At 39.8% G+C, this 15,820-nt stretch overlaps 1 long non-coding RNA gene across 1 annotated transcript; it reads right to left on the bottom strand.

Annotated features, from left to right (window-relative positions):
* Positions 1–842: 842 nt before the first annotated feature.
* On the bottom strand, positions 843–14,032 carry LOC148054875 (uncharacterized). Its single transcript, XR_015706657.1, has 3 exons — positions 13,929–14,032; positions 2,600–2,720; positions 843–975 (listed from the first exon to the last, which is right to left on the bottom strand). It is a non-coding gene; the product is annotated as an uncharacterized LOC148054875 (long non-coding RNA).
* Positions 14,033–15,820: the final 1,788 nt, after the last annotated feature.

Raw genomic sequence — 15,820 nt, 5'->3', positions numbered from 1 at the left:
GATCACAGTGAAGCCAACAGAGTTTTGGGCTGTTTCAGTAGCCCTGGGGGGATCACACCAGGGATGAGCCAGGAGCCAACCAGACCCTTTGGCCCTGGCAATGGTTTCTGTATGTAAAACAGGGGAAGAGTGGACACAAGGTCATGGTCTGCCTAGAAATATCGTTATACCAAGGTGACCAGGCCTGCAGACACCAGCTCAGCAGGGGTTTCTGGAACCAACCAGCAGAAGAAGCTTGCTCTGATGTGTTTTCTCCATCCCTAGCATAAATTTCTGCTTGGAAGCACAGGTACTGGTTCCTCATGTAAGAGGCAGCAACGCAGTGCCCAGGTAAGAGGTCCCAAGCTTTGAGCAAATTCAAATGCAAAGGGCAATTTACAGAGGGAGACATGGCTGTGAGAAAACATGGATGAGGTGGGAAAGTTTTGGGAATGACAGCTCATTTTTAGTGGTAGGAGCGGAAAGAAGGTCTTACTGTGCTCTGGTTATTGAATGTGGAAAGCTGATAAGGAGAATGCAAGAGAAAACCTACTGAGATCACAGGAAAGGGAAGACTCTTCCAAACAAATGAAGCTGAGTTAATGGGCACGATGGCTTATGCTACATGAGTACAGACCTGAGCCTCTGACTTCCAAAAGAGTGGCCCCTTTGAAGAACAAAGCCAAGCACATAATCTATGCATGAGCAAATTAACATCCAAATAACTGCAAAACTTAGCAGATTTCAAGACAGTTGAGGACCTACGTTTCCAAGTGCATCAATGGGACCACAGAAGCTCAGCATTTTGAGAGTCAGGTGCTCTTCTGTTGTGATCTGAGTAGCTCCAGTGGGGGAGGAATCTGGTACCACTCTCAGAGGAGCCAAAACGGGCTGATTACTGCTAGTCGTTCCACTTCCCACCATATTATCTCCATATGTTTTTGACAGAAGGCTGAGGGGCTTTTCCACTTGGAGTGTGCAATAGACCTGAAACAGCTGAATCACAGTCCTGGATTATTTCAATGTGACTTAGAGCATAGAACATTTTAATTTTTTTCCTAGGAAAATGGAAGGTAACTAAGCATCCGAAGAAACTTCAGTGCCTGCTTTCATGTGTAATCAGTCACACGAGAACACACGCAAAGTTTGGACTAGAGGAATACAGAAAGCTGAAAATGCCAGCCCAATAAACTGGATCCTCTGAGATAAATGATGGGCATCTCTTTTTCTAATTACTCTTTGAAATTTATTTCTCCTATATTTGATGAAATTTAATCTCAGTAAATCACCACCAACCAGCCATCTAATTATTTTTTGTAGACCCCATGTTTCTTCCTTTTTGCTGATCTCTAAGAATTCCATTTCTGCCACACAGGACTTGAACCTAGAAGTCTGTAATTCTCGGTGTTTTCCAGAACTAATTATTGCAAAGAAGAATGGTTATTTGAGAAATACAGAGCGTTAGAGGATTATTTGAGAAATGTCGAGTATTTGAAAGTCACAAAGACTTACTTTGAGGAATAAGGTTCTTCTTGTATTTTATGCTGCTATTGTTTTACAAAATTATATATAAAAGCAACTGAACATCTAATGCACTTACAAAACCAGCTTTGGTAAATTGGTGTTGAAGAGGACACTTGTGCGATTGAGATATACACAAAAAATTTTGAGATCATTCAACTGGAATATGTCATTTACATTCTGTCTAAAACCTAAAAATTTTGCTGGCATAATTTTATTGCTTAGGAAGACAGAAAAAAAATCCCTGCTTAACCAGCAAAGCTCAGTGGACTAACAAGCTAAAATCAATGTAATCATTGCAACAAAACCCACACTTTTGGCAGTTTAATTTATTTCCTTTGAGCATCCTGTATAAAGGGATATTATTTTGCCATTTGAGGTTCCATCTCTCCCAGCAATGCTGCTGATAAACTTAATTGATATAGCCTTTCTCATTTATTGTTATGTGAAGGCACCACAGTGAACAATCCTTCCAATCAAAAAAACTCATAAACTGTTAATCTAAATAACATCTCCTTAATCTGAACAGTTACAACAAATTTAGTTGGCAATCATGGTCTAGAAGAGATGGAATGATTAGCCAGCTTTACTGGGATAGAGTTTTATAACTCCCATAAAATGACCTTGTTCAGCCTGAGGTTTCTTAGCCATTCAAATGAGAAAGCCCAGCTGAGAAATGGCAAATGATAAATCTTACTCACAGCTTCTCCACCAGACTGACTGTAAACTCAGCTGCAGCGAGGCTAGGTGGGTGACAAAATGGCTCCTTTGGTCTTATTAAATGAGCAAAGGTATATAAACAGGCACTGAGTAAGCAAAAAGGAATGAATCTCAGGAATGCAGGCATGTTGCTATATAATGCACAGGGATAGCAAGACAAACAGCAACTGGTGCAAACAACAACTTCTGTATGGCTGAGGGGATCATTTAAATCAGAAGACTAAGCTGGAAGTTCTTACACACCAGGAGGAATCTATTTCATGGTCAAGGTCAACCCTGTTACACCGTTTTCTTCCATTGTCACCATTCTGTAACGTTATACTTAAATTAGGTTCTAGAGAAGTCCTGCTGGGTCTGTCATAAACTTGGATTACAGTACCTGCTATGCAGATGAGTGTTTTAGCCCGATCAGCAATGAGAGTTGACAGGATTGACCTTTGCATGGGTTGTCAATGTATCTTCTGCCACCATCTTCTCAAAAATGGATACAGCTGCCCATCCTAAGGTTTGTCAGGTTGCAGGAAAATAAAGAAAAAATTTTTAAGTATTTTTAAGTGATAACTTTAATTCAGTTAATGTTTTTATGGGCTAGAGAGTTAAAATTGATAGATGATTTTGTCTTGTGTGGTCAATAAATGATGCATCTTTTGCTTCTGAAAACATGGTCTTTTCCATTAAAACAATAATGAATGAAATCTAATAGTACAAAGATGTTCTAAATCGTGTCATCTCTTATGCTCTGTATTTGTGATGTAATACCAAAAAAAGATAGCAAAAATCTGTTCCTGGGTTCTATTTTCTCTTTAAAAAACAATCTGTCACAAAAAGAACCCTTTCCTCTTTACACAGTTTCTTTTCATGAATGTGATCTCTTTAGAGAAGACAGAAAGAAGATTACTTTCCAGTTCTTATTAACTGAGGTTCTCTTTGTTTCAGTGATGTCTCCATTTTACTATTTATATCTATTTTAGAGTTCTAAACAAATATCAGCACATCACATAAATTAAGAAGATTAAATAGGGGCAGCACTAAAAAAAGCAAGCCAGGCTTAACCCTGGTGTAAAGGATGAATTAAGCACAATGACATCAAACAGGAACAGGCAACTTTGAAAAGCAGTAGGTGATTGTTGTCTCTTAATTTATGAGACGGATTAGAGAGTAAATGCTTGAAGAGAGCACACAGAAGAGAATAAGTGCTTTTCACTACAGGATAATTATGCCATGCAAGACAAGGGCATCCTCTGCCTACTCGTCTTACTGCAAAGCACTCCTCTCTAGCCATAGAAAGCCTAAAACCTTCTGGTGTTTTAAAAACTTTTTCTTCATTACATAGTGATGAGAAATTCAGCCCTCCCAATAAATCACTCCAACCTGCCCTTTTTGTTCAACATTGTATTCCCTTGTTCCTCTCTTTATTATTAACTTCCACTCCACGGGGCATTACCATATTTAACATCAAGGACTTACAACCTGTACTCCATCACCCACAGAGCTGACAAAGGTACGATGAAAGCTGTGCATTGCCAATATTGTGCCTTGGTGATTTTCCTCTATATGGTTAAAGCTGTAACTAGTGATCGATGTGATCCAGCCTGACCTCTTTCCAACCTGTCTTAGCAGCTCCCCTCTTTGTATGGCCTCTCTGACATTTCTTGATTTAAATACATAATGTACCACTAGACTGTTTTCTCTTTCCTCTTCCAAAAAGATTAAAGCGTGAACAAGGGGAGCATGATCATTCAAAGGTAGGGGCATATCTGTGATATTTCGAGACACACCAGAACATTAGAAAATCACCAGGAATTCGAGATTATCATTATAGAGCTTGCTACATTCAGGAATTTCAAAAGAACCCACCGCAAGAGCTGTTGCAAGAAGCAGCCACAGCTATATCACTGAGAAGACATACATGCATCTTTTTTACCCCTTTTTTCTTTTTTTTGAGTAAATAAATATATATATCCACCTTTCAGACACGAGCCATCTCCTGAAACTGTCCAAAGGATCTTGTAGGTCCTGAACTAAGCTTTCTTGTAACTGCTAACACAAACTTCTAACGGCAGAAAGTACCATGTCTTGACATCTCTGTGGCTGTAGTTGGCTCCAAACTAAAAATAAGATTTTATATGAGAAAATGAAAAGCGTCACAAAAATTCTTTGCCTTGACCAAAAATGAAGATGATAGCTGCTTTACTATTATTCTGGCAATGATGTATTACATTGTATTAAAAACACATTTCTATCTATTAATTGCAAAGTGACATTCTTATTTTCTTTTTTGGATTGTCCTTATTGAGGCTTCTGGGAGCATTTCAAGAAGCAAAGGAAAATTGGTTTTTCCATTTTTTCATATAATCCTTCAGTTTTCAACAACACATTCAGATCACTATCTGAAATGGTTTTTTTGACCACATCAAATTAATGCATTCTGATAAACTACTGCAAATATCTTACTCTTGTCTCAGCATGCCTGAAACAGTATATATAAAAATGTCCTTAAAAGAGGGGAAAATCACAGCAAGAGAAGAAAAAAAAAAAAAAGAGTGAAGATAGAAATGACATATTAGCAATGAAAAAAATGCTACTAAGAAGAAATATATTTTTGCTTGGCACAAATAAGAGGCTTCCTTTTCATTGCCAAAGTAAAGTCAGATTACTTTTCAGAGTTATGCAAACCTCAAAGTTTTGCCTGGAGGAGATCCTAAAAGAGAATTTGAGGAAGGTTCATTCCAATTCCTGCTATTTGATCCACAAAGGAGAAATACTGCTGGCAGCAGCTCAGCACGCCCTGGGATGCTATTGGCCTGTCATCCTTGAAAGAAGAGAAGTATTGCTGGTAGGGAAAAAGGCAAGTGGTCTCCATGCGTGACTTCCAATGAGACCCAGACACGGGTTATTAGAAAACTAGTCCTCCACCAAACAGGACTCAAAATCCAGTGTGAAGTTAGTTGGCTATTTTACATCCGTGCTGCTGTCATGTCAGTATTTTTTTGTATTTCGGCTCCAGTTACGGATCAGGATCCTTTCATGTATTTGGTAAACATAACAAAAACATTAGTTTCTGTGCAAAGGGATAGAAATGACCTTTCCTTTTATAGTTCTAGTTTTTAGTACCAGCATGACAGGCTTTTGACAGCAACGGGACGTGTTTTGTTTGTTTGGCATTCCAGTACTTTACTGTGTGACACCAAGAAAAGACGGGTTTGGCACTTGCATACTTGTATCATGCTTTAACTTGCCAGTAGGAAAGGAGCAGGACCTGACCCTGCAGGGACAACCTGTATTAATGATCCATTAATCCAAAAAGAGTAATCAGTCACCCGCCAGACAAAAAGAATTTAGAAAACATTTTAAGTAGCTTCTCTGCTTATCAATAGCGTAATGAGCACAAATCTGCCATTTCCTGCAGTCTTCTAAACCAAAGTCCACTGCACTTAATGCATGAGAACAGCCATTAAACTTTCGGGACTGTGTTAATACAACATTAGCACTCCTTGAGCAAAGCAACATTTCCCCCGAGCAGTGTTCCCTGTAATTCTTTTCCTCCCTGACAGAGTGGATCTTTATCATGTCACTGACTACAATTTGAGAACAGTCTGGTGAACGTAAGGAGACAAAGAAATTGTTTAATCCTCTTATTTCCTTTTCATCGTGCTCTTAGAACTATTATTCTTCTCTGATTTGCCTTTGTTGTGGTGCATAGCACCGACTGTAACATTGCCTATAGTCGCATCATCCCAGGAGCGAGAGCAAGAAGGGAGCAATGTCCCGTTACTGCTGGGACATTTAATTCACCTCCAACATCTGAGAGATTAGTCTTTGGACTGCAAATTCAGTAGCGTTTTACAGGACACAGGTGCATAGCACTGCACACCTCTTCTTTCTGCAATATAACAGAAGTGGGAAGGCTACCTGAGACGGCAAACTTTGAGAAGAAAAATTCTCTGATTCCTGTAGGACAGTGAAAATATTTGAACAAATCACAATATATGACTTGGACCTGTGTCCTAGAATGGGAGACAGACATGCACCCTGTCTTCTCTCCTCTTTCTTACAATGAAATATCAATGTAGAACCATATGTGACTTTTCACTACGAAAACAACCCATGGAAGAAAACTTCAAATGGTTAGATATTTGATCTTCATTTTTTTAAACCTATCAAAATCCCAGGGTTTGTAAGCATCCCCTCAGCCTCAGATGGTCTCTCATTAGGTTTTTCACTTCTGTATTTTTCATATTATTCCAATAAAGGGAGGAGATCTTTCTTCTGCTGAGAAAACAAATGTAAAACATTAGAAGCTCAATAACTTGTTACACACTTGTGGTACAGTGTGCTTCTGTGAAAAGCAAACTTGTAAAAATTGCATCCTGGGATTCCCTATTTATTACCTTGCAATTGTTTCTCGATCAAACCTATCCAGTTTAACACTGAAAGGACGGGTTTGCTACTGCCTGCCACTGAGAGCTCAACAAAGGTAAAGCCTGATGTTTTCTGGGTCATGCTCTCTGAAAAGATCTTATAATGAGACTGGTGAAAAATCTCACTCACAGTATGTGAGCCAGAACCCCAGTTACCTTCCACTTCTACAGGACTGAGAAAACCCCCTAAAGAGTAGCAATAGGTTATTTAAAGACCAAAGTACATAGATCTGAGTCTAAGTAGATGCAGGAAACAGATCAGTGTCTCATGGTGGCGAAATCTGTACAGTAAGTTTTTGAGAAGAGCCCCAAGCTGGGTCTCATCCAACAAGAGTCTTTCTACTGGGGGTTCATTTAAGCCTATAATGATACAGATTAGCTTCAGCCAACATAAGGCAGTGATGTATTTTTGTATATCCTAGATTTTTTTTATTGCTGGGGGGATATGACTACATAGTGGTTTTGTAGACAAATATAACTCAGTTCCACTCCTATCCCCGTCTCTCTGCAGTTTTTTTTCCCTTAGAATCACTCCCATACCAATCATGGCTACATGACCTCCAGTTTGCTTGGATCAGTGGGAGAGAGAGGCCATGTATGCTAGTAAAATATGATGCAAATACAGGCTAGAGCCTGCAGCTAGAGTCCAGGAAAAGGCTTTTGACAAAATAAACACACTATGTGGTCCAAGACCTCTACAGCTCCAAGCTGTATTACTGCCACGACTTCAGACCACTGCTGTGATGGCTTTTATAGGGATGCAATGACATTAACTAGGATTGTACGTAACTGTGGTATTTTCCTAAGTTGTTACAGATGTAGATGAGTTAAGTCAATCCTTCTCATAGCACCAGACCCACTTTGTGGGGATGGGGTTCCTTCAGTGAGATCCCATTTATTCTAATTTACCGTATTTTTGGCAGTGTTCATGAGGATCAGGACACCCAGGGACCCAAGAAGAAGTGGCTGCCCTGTTTTCCTTTTTCTCCTTGAGCCTGGGGCTGGAGCAGAAGCTGCCCTGCCTTGCCAGGCATGCTGCTCCTCGTGGCAGCTCATCAGCTGGGAAAGGTGTCAACCATGTTATAACCAAGGGGTAAGTTTATAAAGAAATGTAGAGGGAATAAGAAATAAAAAGACCTAATCTGGAAGAATTGTGCGTACTCTTTCTGTTATTGAAACACTGGAGACAGGCCAAAATACAGATGAAAGAATAATATGACCTCTGGAAAATTGGGAATAATTTTAGAAGCTAGACCTATTTAAACTTCCAAAGGTGACCTGCCGCTATCTAGACCCCAGTCTAGAGTGAAATGGATAAAAAAAATATATATTATATTAGAGGGGTTTTTTTAAAACATGTCAGACAAAGCAATAGTAAGATTGAGAGACTGGAAGCTGAAGTGGCAGAAATTCAAACTGGAAAAAGGTGATGACTTTTATGTGATAGCAGTCAATCACTGCAAGAACTTCTCATGGATGGATTCCCCATCACTTAAATTTTTTTAAACAAAAGTGGATGTCTTTCTAAAATACATCCTTTTGTGCAGTAATGCAGCCTGCCCTGTACTATGTAGGACATCAAATATTCCCTTCTGGCCTTAATCTACGAATGATTATAAACTCGTTAGATATAAAGTCACGTGTTCCTATAGAGATGCTTGTCTCCTCCTTATTCAAGGTGATGATATTTTCAAGACATCAAATGAAACTATCCAAGACAAGGTGTGTTTGACAAAAATGGGCCATTAACTTGACATCCATGAATCACAGCTGTACCCGTGGGGATGTCAGTAAGTAAAACTTGAGCCTGAGATCTCAAAAGACATTAGGTAAACAGCCGGTGCTGTGTCACACAGCTGGGTGCAGATGTGCCATCCTGGGCTGTTCTGGAGGGGCCACCACCCCTCTGGCCCTTTCTCTACCCCACCCTCTCCCACTAATAATGGGGAGGCAATTACATTCACATTTACAGTGACTATTGTGTACACCCGTGCTCATTTTCACAAACAAAACATGCCCGATCAATAGGTGCATTTTTTCCCTGCCTTGCAGATGTTGTTTCAACAGCTTTGCAGAGAAGTTACAGATGGGCTTTGCACTCCCATTGGGTCCCACTGTAGAGTCCCATACAACAAAGGCTTGCAGGTGTTTCCCATATCTTTGTGGTTATTCCTTTTGAAACACATCTGTTGAAATGCATCTTGCCTACTGCTTAAAAAAATATTGCTTGGCAATGCAGGTTGTTTACCTTAGCTTTAACTGCCCACCCACACCGAACCAAGGTGCGTTTTATGTTATTTAGAAAGACCATGGGTACAATGCGAGCCTTTGAACAGGGAGGCTTCCCTCCAGAGTGGGAGGCTCAGAGGGGAAAGGTGACCCAGAGATGTGGTAACATTTTTCACCTCGACTTAACTTTCCAGAAGGGCAGCGCTGTAATAGTTGGCACCGACTGCTTTACCACCTGCCGTCTCCTCAACATCCCAGCAGAAAACTGCACAAAAACCAGCTTGTCTTTAGGTAATTGCACTTGTAAAGTAGAAGCAGGTCACTTCAGCATTACACATGGCATCTTATTAAGCACCTCATGATACATAAAATTAAGACAAATGAAAGAAAATTTCCTAAAACACTTCTGCGGTTACAGACTGTATAACCGACTTGAATCTGGTAAGGTTTCCTGGGCTGTGAGTCCATACTTCCCATAACCTTCAGGAGAAACTTTGATTTAATGTCATTTTGCTTCCGTAATAATTACTGATATCCTGTGAAGCAATCAAAATAAAACAAGTAATCAAAGTAGGACATAGGAAAACAGATCCAAAATACATCTAGCCTAATGTAGATGGAGGCTGTACACAATTTGCTTCTGTATTCGTAACATGAGCTAATAATGAAGCAAGTTGGACTTGCAAAGTGGTCTGGAAGGGACCTGGAAGTCAGAGGATTGTACTGAACAGTACTAACCTACTATGCTCTGTTAATTTTATTATAGAAGCAGCATAAGGGTTGTTTTTTTTTTTTTTTCAAGATACAGTTTAGAAACCACTGGGAGTTATTTGGATGCTGCCTTCCAAATTTAATGCTTTTATTTTTTAATATCGTCATTCACTGGATAGGCCAGCACTTGCCAAATTCTAGCCAGTTCCTTCAGAAGCAGTGCCCAAAACAGGCAAGACCTCACTAGCACCTAATTGCTTTTGGAAAATAAACATTTTACCTCATATTTCCAATGCTCTGCCTAACACCATGGTAGGTCCTCTGCTTCTCATGGATGAAGAGAGATTAATGAGGACTTTAGTACCCACTCCCTCATCAGACAGCCATCTACAAACAGGTGGGAAGAGTTGCTACCTGGTGTCTACCTCTTTCCTTTCCCTAAAATAGACAGTTATTTTGGTATAGGATCCTAACTTTTAAACAGTTAATGGCTAGTGCAATAAATCCCATCTCTACTGTGAAGTTTAAAAAGTTTTTTCATGGAAAAGTTTTGCACAGAAAACAGCACTGGTAACTGTAGAAGCCTACCAGCGTGCTCCTGACCTTGAAGAGCAATTCTCTAAAGTTTCCACAGCACAGTAATCTACACATTTTTTTTTTCCTCATTGCCTGCTAAAAAAAGGGAACCCTTTATATTTTTGTACAATAGATTCCTTGAAGTGTACATCTTTGTAGCCAAATGCTCTGTAGAGCACATTCCTGCTATTCTGTGCAAAAATTATATTTCATTTGCTTCCAGTTCGGTTAGTTCTAAGCTGCAGTAAGACATAAGAATGGTGATTTTTAATGTACTGGTATGTTGTTCATAGGAGTCCTAAATTCCCTAAGTCTTTCATGATTTCCAGTATTGTAGTGGTAATAACAGAAGTTTCAGAAGAGTTGCATATGAGCAATTCTAAGCAGACAAAATTCCTCCAGTTGTGTTAAATTGGTGTAGGCAGCTACCGCAGACTAGTGGATCTCATCCATATTCCTGAAACTGGGCTACTAACTAAATGTATTTACTTAATTATATTATGTGCCTGAAACATAAACTTTCTTATGTATTTTTTGTATCCTCAGATAACAACCTATGTAATTTCTCTTAAGAAAGCTTGATGTATGGTGATAGATTAATGAATGACACTCTACTTTCCAATCTCTTACTCATCTTTCTTTTCCCCTAGATACCTTGGTCTTCATGCCACAGGTACCCAAGCAGTTTCCATTTTCTTCTGTTTTCTTACCTCAGTCATAGTAAGTGTTTTTATGATAAGATACACTGCCCAAGTCCCATATTTAGAAGCTTATTTAAATGTACTTTTACCCACAAACTACAGGTCAACTGCATTTGAAATAATTGCTCTTAAACAAATCCAGCATGTTCTACTTCCTTAACAAAGTTGTTCTGTACCATCATTAATGAAATTTTGGTTGGGCAGGGAGAAATAATGCACTGCATAAAAATTTGAGCTACAGAACCACACACTTGATGCCTCCATCCATAAACAAGTTACCTCATTTCTAACAACCGGTGACACAAGGCTGTACCAAACGTTATGCAGGGCCGTGTGATTACCTATTCAAGCAAGTGAAAGGTAGCGTTCATAACCAAGGCTCTTGACCTGATGATGACCCACTTGCTCCCTTTCTTAAGAGACTTCTGTAAAGGAAAAAAAAAACACTAGAGTGCTTGTTTGGGCAGTTTTCTGAGGAGAGGCAGAAGGAATCTCGTTAACCTTGAAAGAGATTTTCCTGAATCTAAGAAAGGCTCCTTCACATTTTCATATTCATTATACTGGTCTAGTTAAATTAACCAGAATAGCTTTCAGATGCCTGTGCAGTCATTTATGAACAATACTGGTCATTCTGTCCTAAGATGCACTAAAAATGTGGAATGGCTCTTTCTATAGCATGAAAGCAAACGTAATGCTGAAGTGGTCTAGATGAACAGAGAAACACGTGGAACAATATAACCCAGGCGTTACCTCAGTCGTCTTAAATACTGCAAAATCTCTTTTGGATGTCTGTAATTGGAAGAAGAGCAGAAGACAAAGTAAAGCACTATCGATGGGGAAGCTAACCCAGGTAAAAACAAATCTAATAATAGGAAAACATGGAACTGACTTCACTGTAAAGCCAGATGATTTAAATCTTCTGCTTTAAACTCCACATATCTAACTGGTGGAACAACAAATAAAAGACATGAAAAAAATGAATGGGAAGTTATGCTCTTTGAATACAAAGTGAAATCAGGCATCCAAAGGTGGTGGTGTCATTGAAAAGGGCATTTTTACATGTGTCACCTCAGAGGACATCCTATTGTTATTTCTGAGTGAGTCACCCAGGACTTGTTTCACAGAGTGAGCACGCACCTTACAGAAACCCTTCCCAGTGAAATGTCATGAAAAGAGAGCAAAGTGCTCCACCACAGGAGCGTTGATGGACACCAGCTGAGATCCACCCCGCACAAGGCAGCTTCAGCTCCGGGCTGCTGCCACCCAGCTCCACCTGCACCCAGGAGCCACCCACACTGATTATTTTTGTCTGGGATTTTTGATGGATGGGCACTAGGAACAGGAGGTCTGTATTAAGGAAACTGGGAGACAGAAAAGGAATGAAGCAAAAATGTAAGAACATTAGAAGCTTACAGTAAAGATTTAGTAGATAAGAGGGAAAAAAACCACAGAAAGACAAGAAAACTCTTCAATATGTTAAAACATATCAAAAGATCTACATAAAAAAGACATAGAGCCATCAGATGGTTCAAGTCGGCACCTTTGTTCAAACTTTGGTAAGAAGTATATCACTTGAATAATATAGAAAGTATATTCTCTAATGTTATTGAAATCAATCCAGCTGAAACCTCATGCTCAGGGTTGAGAAACTGTAAATATAGATTTTGACAAAGACTATACTTTTATATATACTATATATATTACTATATATACTAATTACCTATTATCTAGAAAGAAAAACAAAACTGAAATCTGGGTTGATGTTTATCATTACTAGAGAGTAACATCACTTGGAGGTCATCGGCATGAAATAAAAATAGTCCATGTAGTGTTACCTCAGACAACTTAGTTAATTTATAACTGGGCTTAAATTTCACCTGTCTTTGGTATAGACACCAAATTCTCCCCAAATGCCAAAATCATAAGTGAAATATTTTCAAAGCAATTTTTGAAACTGTTGGGACACCAGAACATGATCTGTAATCAGATAGTACAAAAATAATTAGAATTGTCTTCACAGGTAGCATCACCCCCCTTTTCTCAAAGAGTTTTTAATTTGTCCTCACTATAGCATTATTGCCTTGTCACCCAACCACCAGCCTTGAAAACCAAGTAATTAATAAACCAAAGTCCATTGGTCTTCCAAAGCCCTTTAACTTTGTGAAGCATACATTTCACATTAAGTCCTCTGCAGAATGATGTTATGCTTATGTTCTATTGGAACTAGAGCAGCATTTTGTTTTTTCCCCATTTCTGAGCTTTATGAAAATAATGGCTGGATCTGCAGACTCTTACCCTCCCACAAGTGCTGGCCTCTTCAGCAAATTCTTGTTGCTCTCTTGTCTTCAGGGAAAGCCTTAGATGTACAGGCTTATCTTAGTGATTTAAACACAGCTACCTAAGGATGTGATGGATTTCCTTTATTTGCAGTCTCCCAGTCAAGACTAGATGGATATCTAAGAGACATGTTATAGCTCAAACAGAGAGAGAGGTGCCTGATGCAGAAATTACAGGGTCAGATTCAAAGGCCTGTGTAATGGGGGAGGTCAGGCAAGGTGAGCTAGTACTTCAAACCAGTGCATCTACATTATAAATTTCAAAGATGTCTGTAAAAGTACGAAATGCACAAGGAATTTAATGCAGAGCATTTACCTTTTTCTTTTATCTGAGCTGTAACCCAAGGTTTTGCCTTTCCACCACATCATTTTGAAAGGAAATTAATTTCCCTGCTCACTAGTTTTACTGAAATTATTTAAAGCAAATTCTCAGCTACCACTTACTTGAGCATAGAAACTTTCTTAACACCAAAGCTCTCTCATTTCAACACTTGCCTCCAACAAGAGCTCCACCTGAAACAAAAATAATTTCTCTTCCTAACCTTTCAACCCAGAACTACCTATTCAACTTTAAATGTAACCCTAGGGAAGAGGATTTCCCTCTCCTTTTTTTTTTTATATTAGATATTTACTCATGTAGATGTTTTCATCTAGTCTTTCCTCGGACCCTGATTGTGAAAGGAGCTGGTTCACAGGACAGTCACAGAGCATCACTGAAAATGAAGAGGGTCTACCTGCGGGGCCGGTCCTTGAAGGGTAGGTCTACAATTCGGAAATCTTCAGAGAAAGGATGGAGTGGATACACACACATATAGCACATTGGCGTTATGGAGCTTCTGCCTGTCCAGGACCTCTTGCTGCTACAGGAATACAGAATTGAAAACTTGTTATATGGTGTTTACTACATGGCTGCGGGGCAGAAGTCCTCAGTAACTGCTCAGGCTCCCCTAACCTTTTCAGTTCTCTATAACTTTGTGGCTTTTTCTGCCTCTTTGGGGAGGGGTTGTAGAGAAGATAAGGGGGCAACAGAAAGTGGGTCCACTCCATCAGACTAGACATCTTCAAAGCTCGTAACCAAAGGCTGAATGAACTTGGCTGTTACTGTCCCCACCTAGAGCCAGAAGCTGCATTTGGTTACTACTTTCCGCACCTAGAACCAGTCTTCGCTCTATAGCCAAGAATGTCAGCTCAGGGGAGACACTGACAGTGTCCTATTAGTACATTAGTTGCTTAGGTCCTAACAGCTTACGAAGATCAGGCGAGGGGAATGTGTGCCACGTTTAACTTCTGTACATCTGTGAAGGAAGACTAAGCATGCAGCAAGCTCGGTCTAATTGCAGGGCCATTTCTGGAACCTGCGGAAGCTCAAAAAGAGAAGGAAATAACACTAAAAAAACAAGTCTCCTGCTTTGTAACTGAACAAGCTGAGGAAGTGCCAGGTTATCGTGAAACAGAAGCAGCTGAAAAATAGTAAAAGAACTGATACTTGCAGTATCTAGAAAAGAGCTCATTCAAAACACAGTGTTGGGGGGACAACTGGAAACTGAAGTCATATAACTCTAAATAGAAATGTGATCATGTTGGCTCCCTACAAAAAGTACAACTGTAATGCAAATCTCGGAAAGTGAGAGCTGCGAGCTGAGCAAGCCTCAGTGGGGGTGCCAGCGGCTGCCCAGATTTCTTAGCACTGGGCCTTTATGAGCTGAGCACTTTACTGAGCATGTTTTCTTTAATATTTATTTTCACAGAATCAGCCTGATCTCATGTTTCAAGAATGAAACCCTGGCATGGAAGTGGCATATCTGCTAGTTAATGTCAACATTTGCTGTGCAATCAGAGAACAAACAGGATTTCATATTGTGGTAAAAACTGACTTACTATTTGCTTTAATTCTGTTTTCTTTGTGTCAGATGCATTAAGAGTCTCATAAAATAGTAAAAGAATTTCATTCTTACTTCAAAAAAATAAAAAAGAAAAAAAGTACCTACTTCTACAAGTTCAAGCAAATTGTGGTAATATCTAGCAAGTAATGAAACATAGAATCATACAATTGTTAAGGTTGGAAAAGAGCTTTAAGGTCAACAAGTCCAACCGTTAACCTAGCACTGCCAAGTCCACTGTTAAACCATGTCCTCAAGCACCATGTCTACCCGTCTTTTAAATACTTCCAGGGATGGAGACTCAACCACTTCCCTGGGCAGCCTGGTCTAATGCCTGACCACCCTTTCGGTGAAGAATTTTTTCCTAATATCCAACCCTGGCACAACTTGAGGCCATTTCCTCTTGTCCTATCGCTTGTTACTTGGGAGAAGAGACCGACCCCCACCTGGCTCCAGCCTCCTTTCAGGTAGTTGTAGAGAGCAATAAGGTCTCCCCTCAGCCTCCTCTTCTCCGAACTAAACAACCCCAGTTCCCTCAGCCACTCCTCATAAGACTTGTGCTCTAGACCCTGCGTCAACTTCATTGCCCTTCTTTGGACATGCTCTAGTACCTCGATGTCCTTCGTGTAGTGAGGGGCCCAAAACTGAGCACAGTACTCGAGGTGCGGCCTCACCAGTGCCTCACCAGTGCCAGGGCACTATCACCTCCCTGGTCCTGCTGGCCACACACACTATTCCTGATACAA

Source organism: Nipponia nippon, unplaced genomic scaffold (genome assembly GCF_047370975.1).
Source record: "Nipponia nippon isolate SJK-2023a ecotype South Korea unplaced genomic scaffold, ASM4737097v1 scaffold_3, whole genome shotgun sequence".
Lineage (NCBI taxonomy): Eukaryota > Metazoa > Chordata > Aves > Pelecaniformes > Threskiornithidae > Nipponia > Nipponia nippon.
Note: the sequence above shows the minus strand (reverse complement) of the source record. Positions and strands in the feature narration are given on the sequence as shown.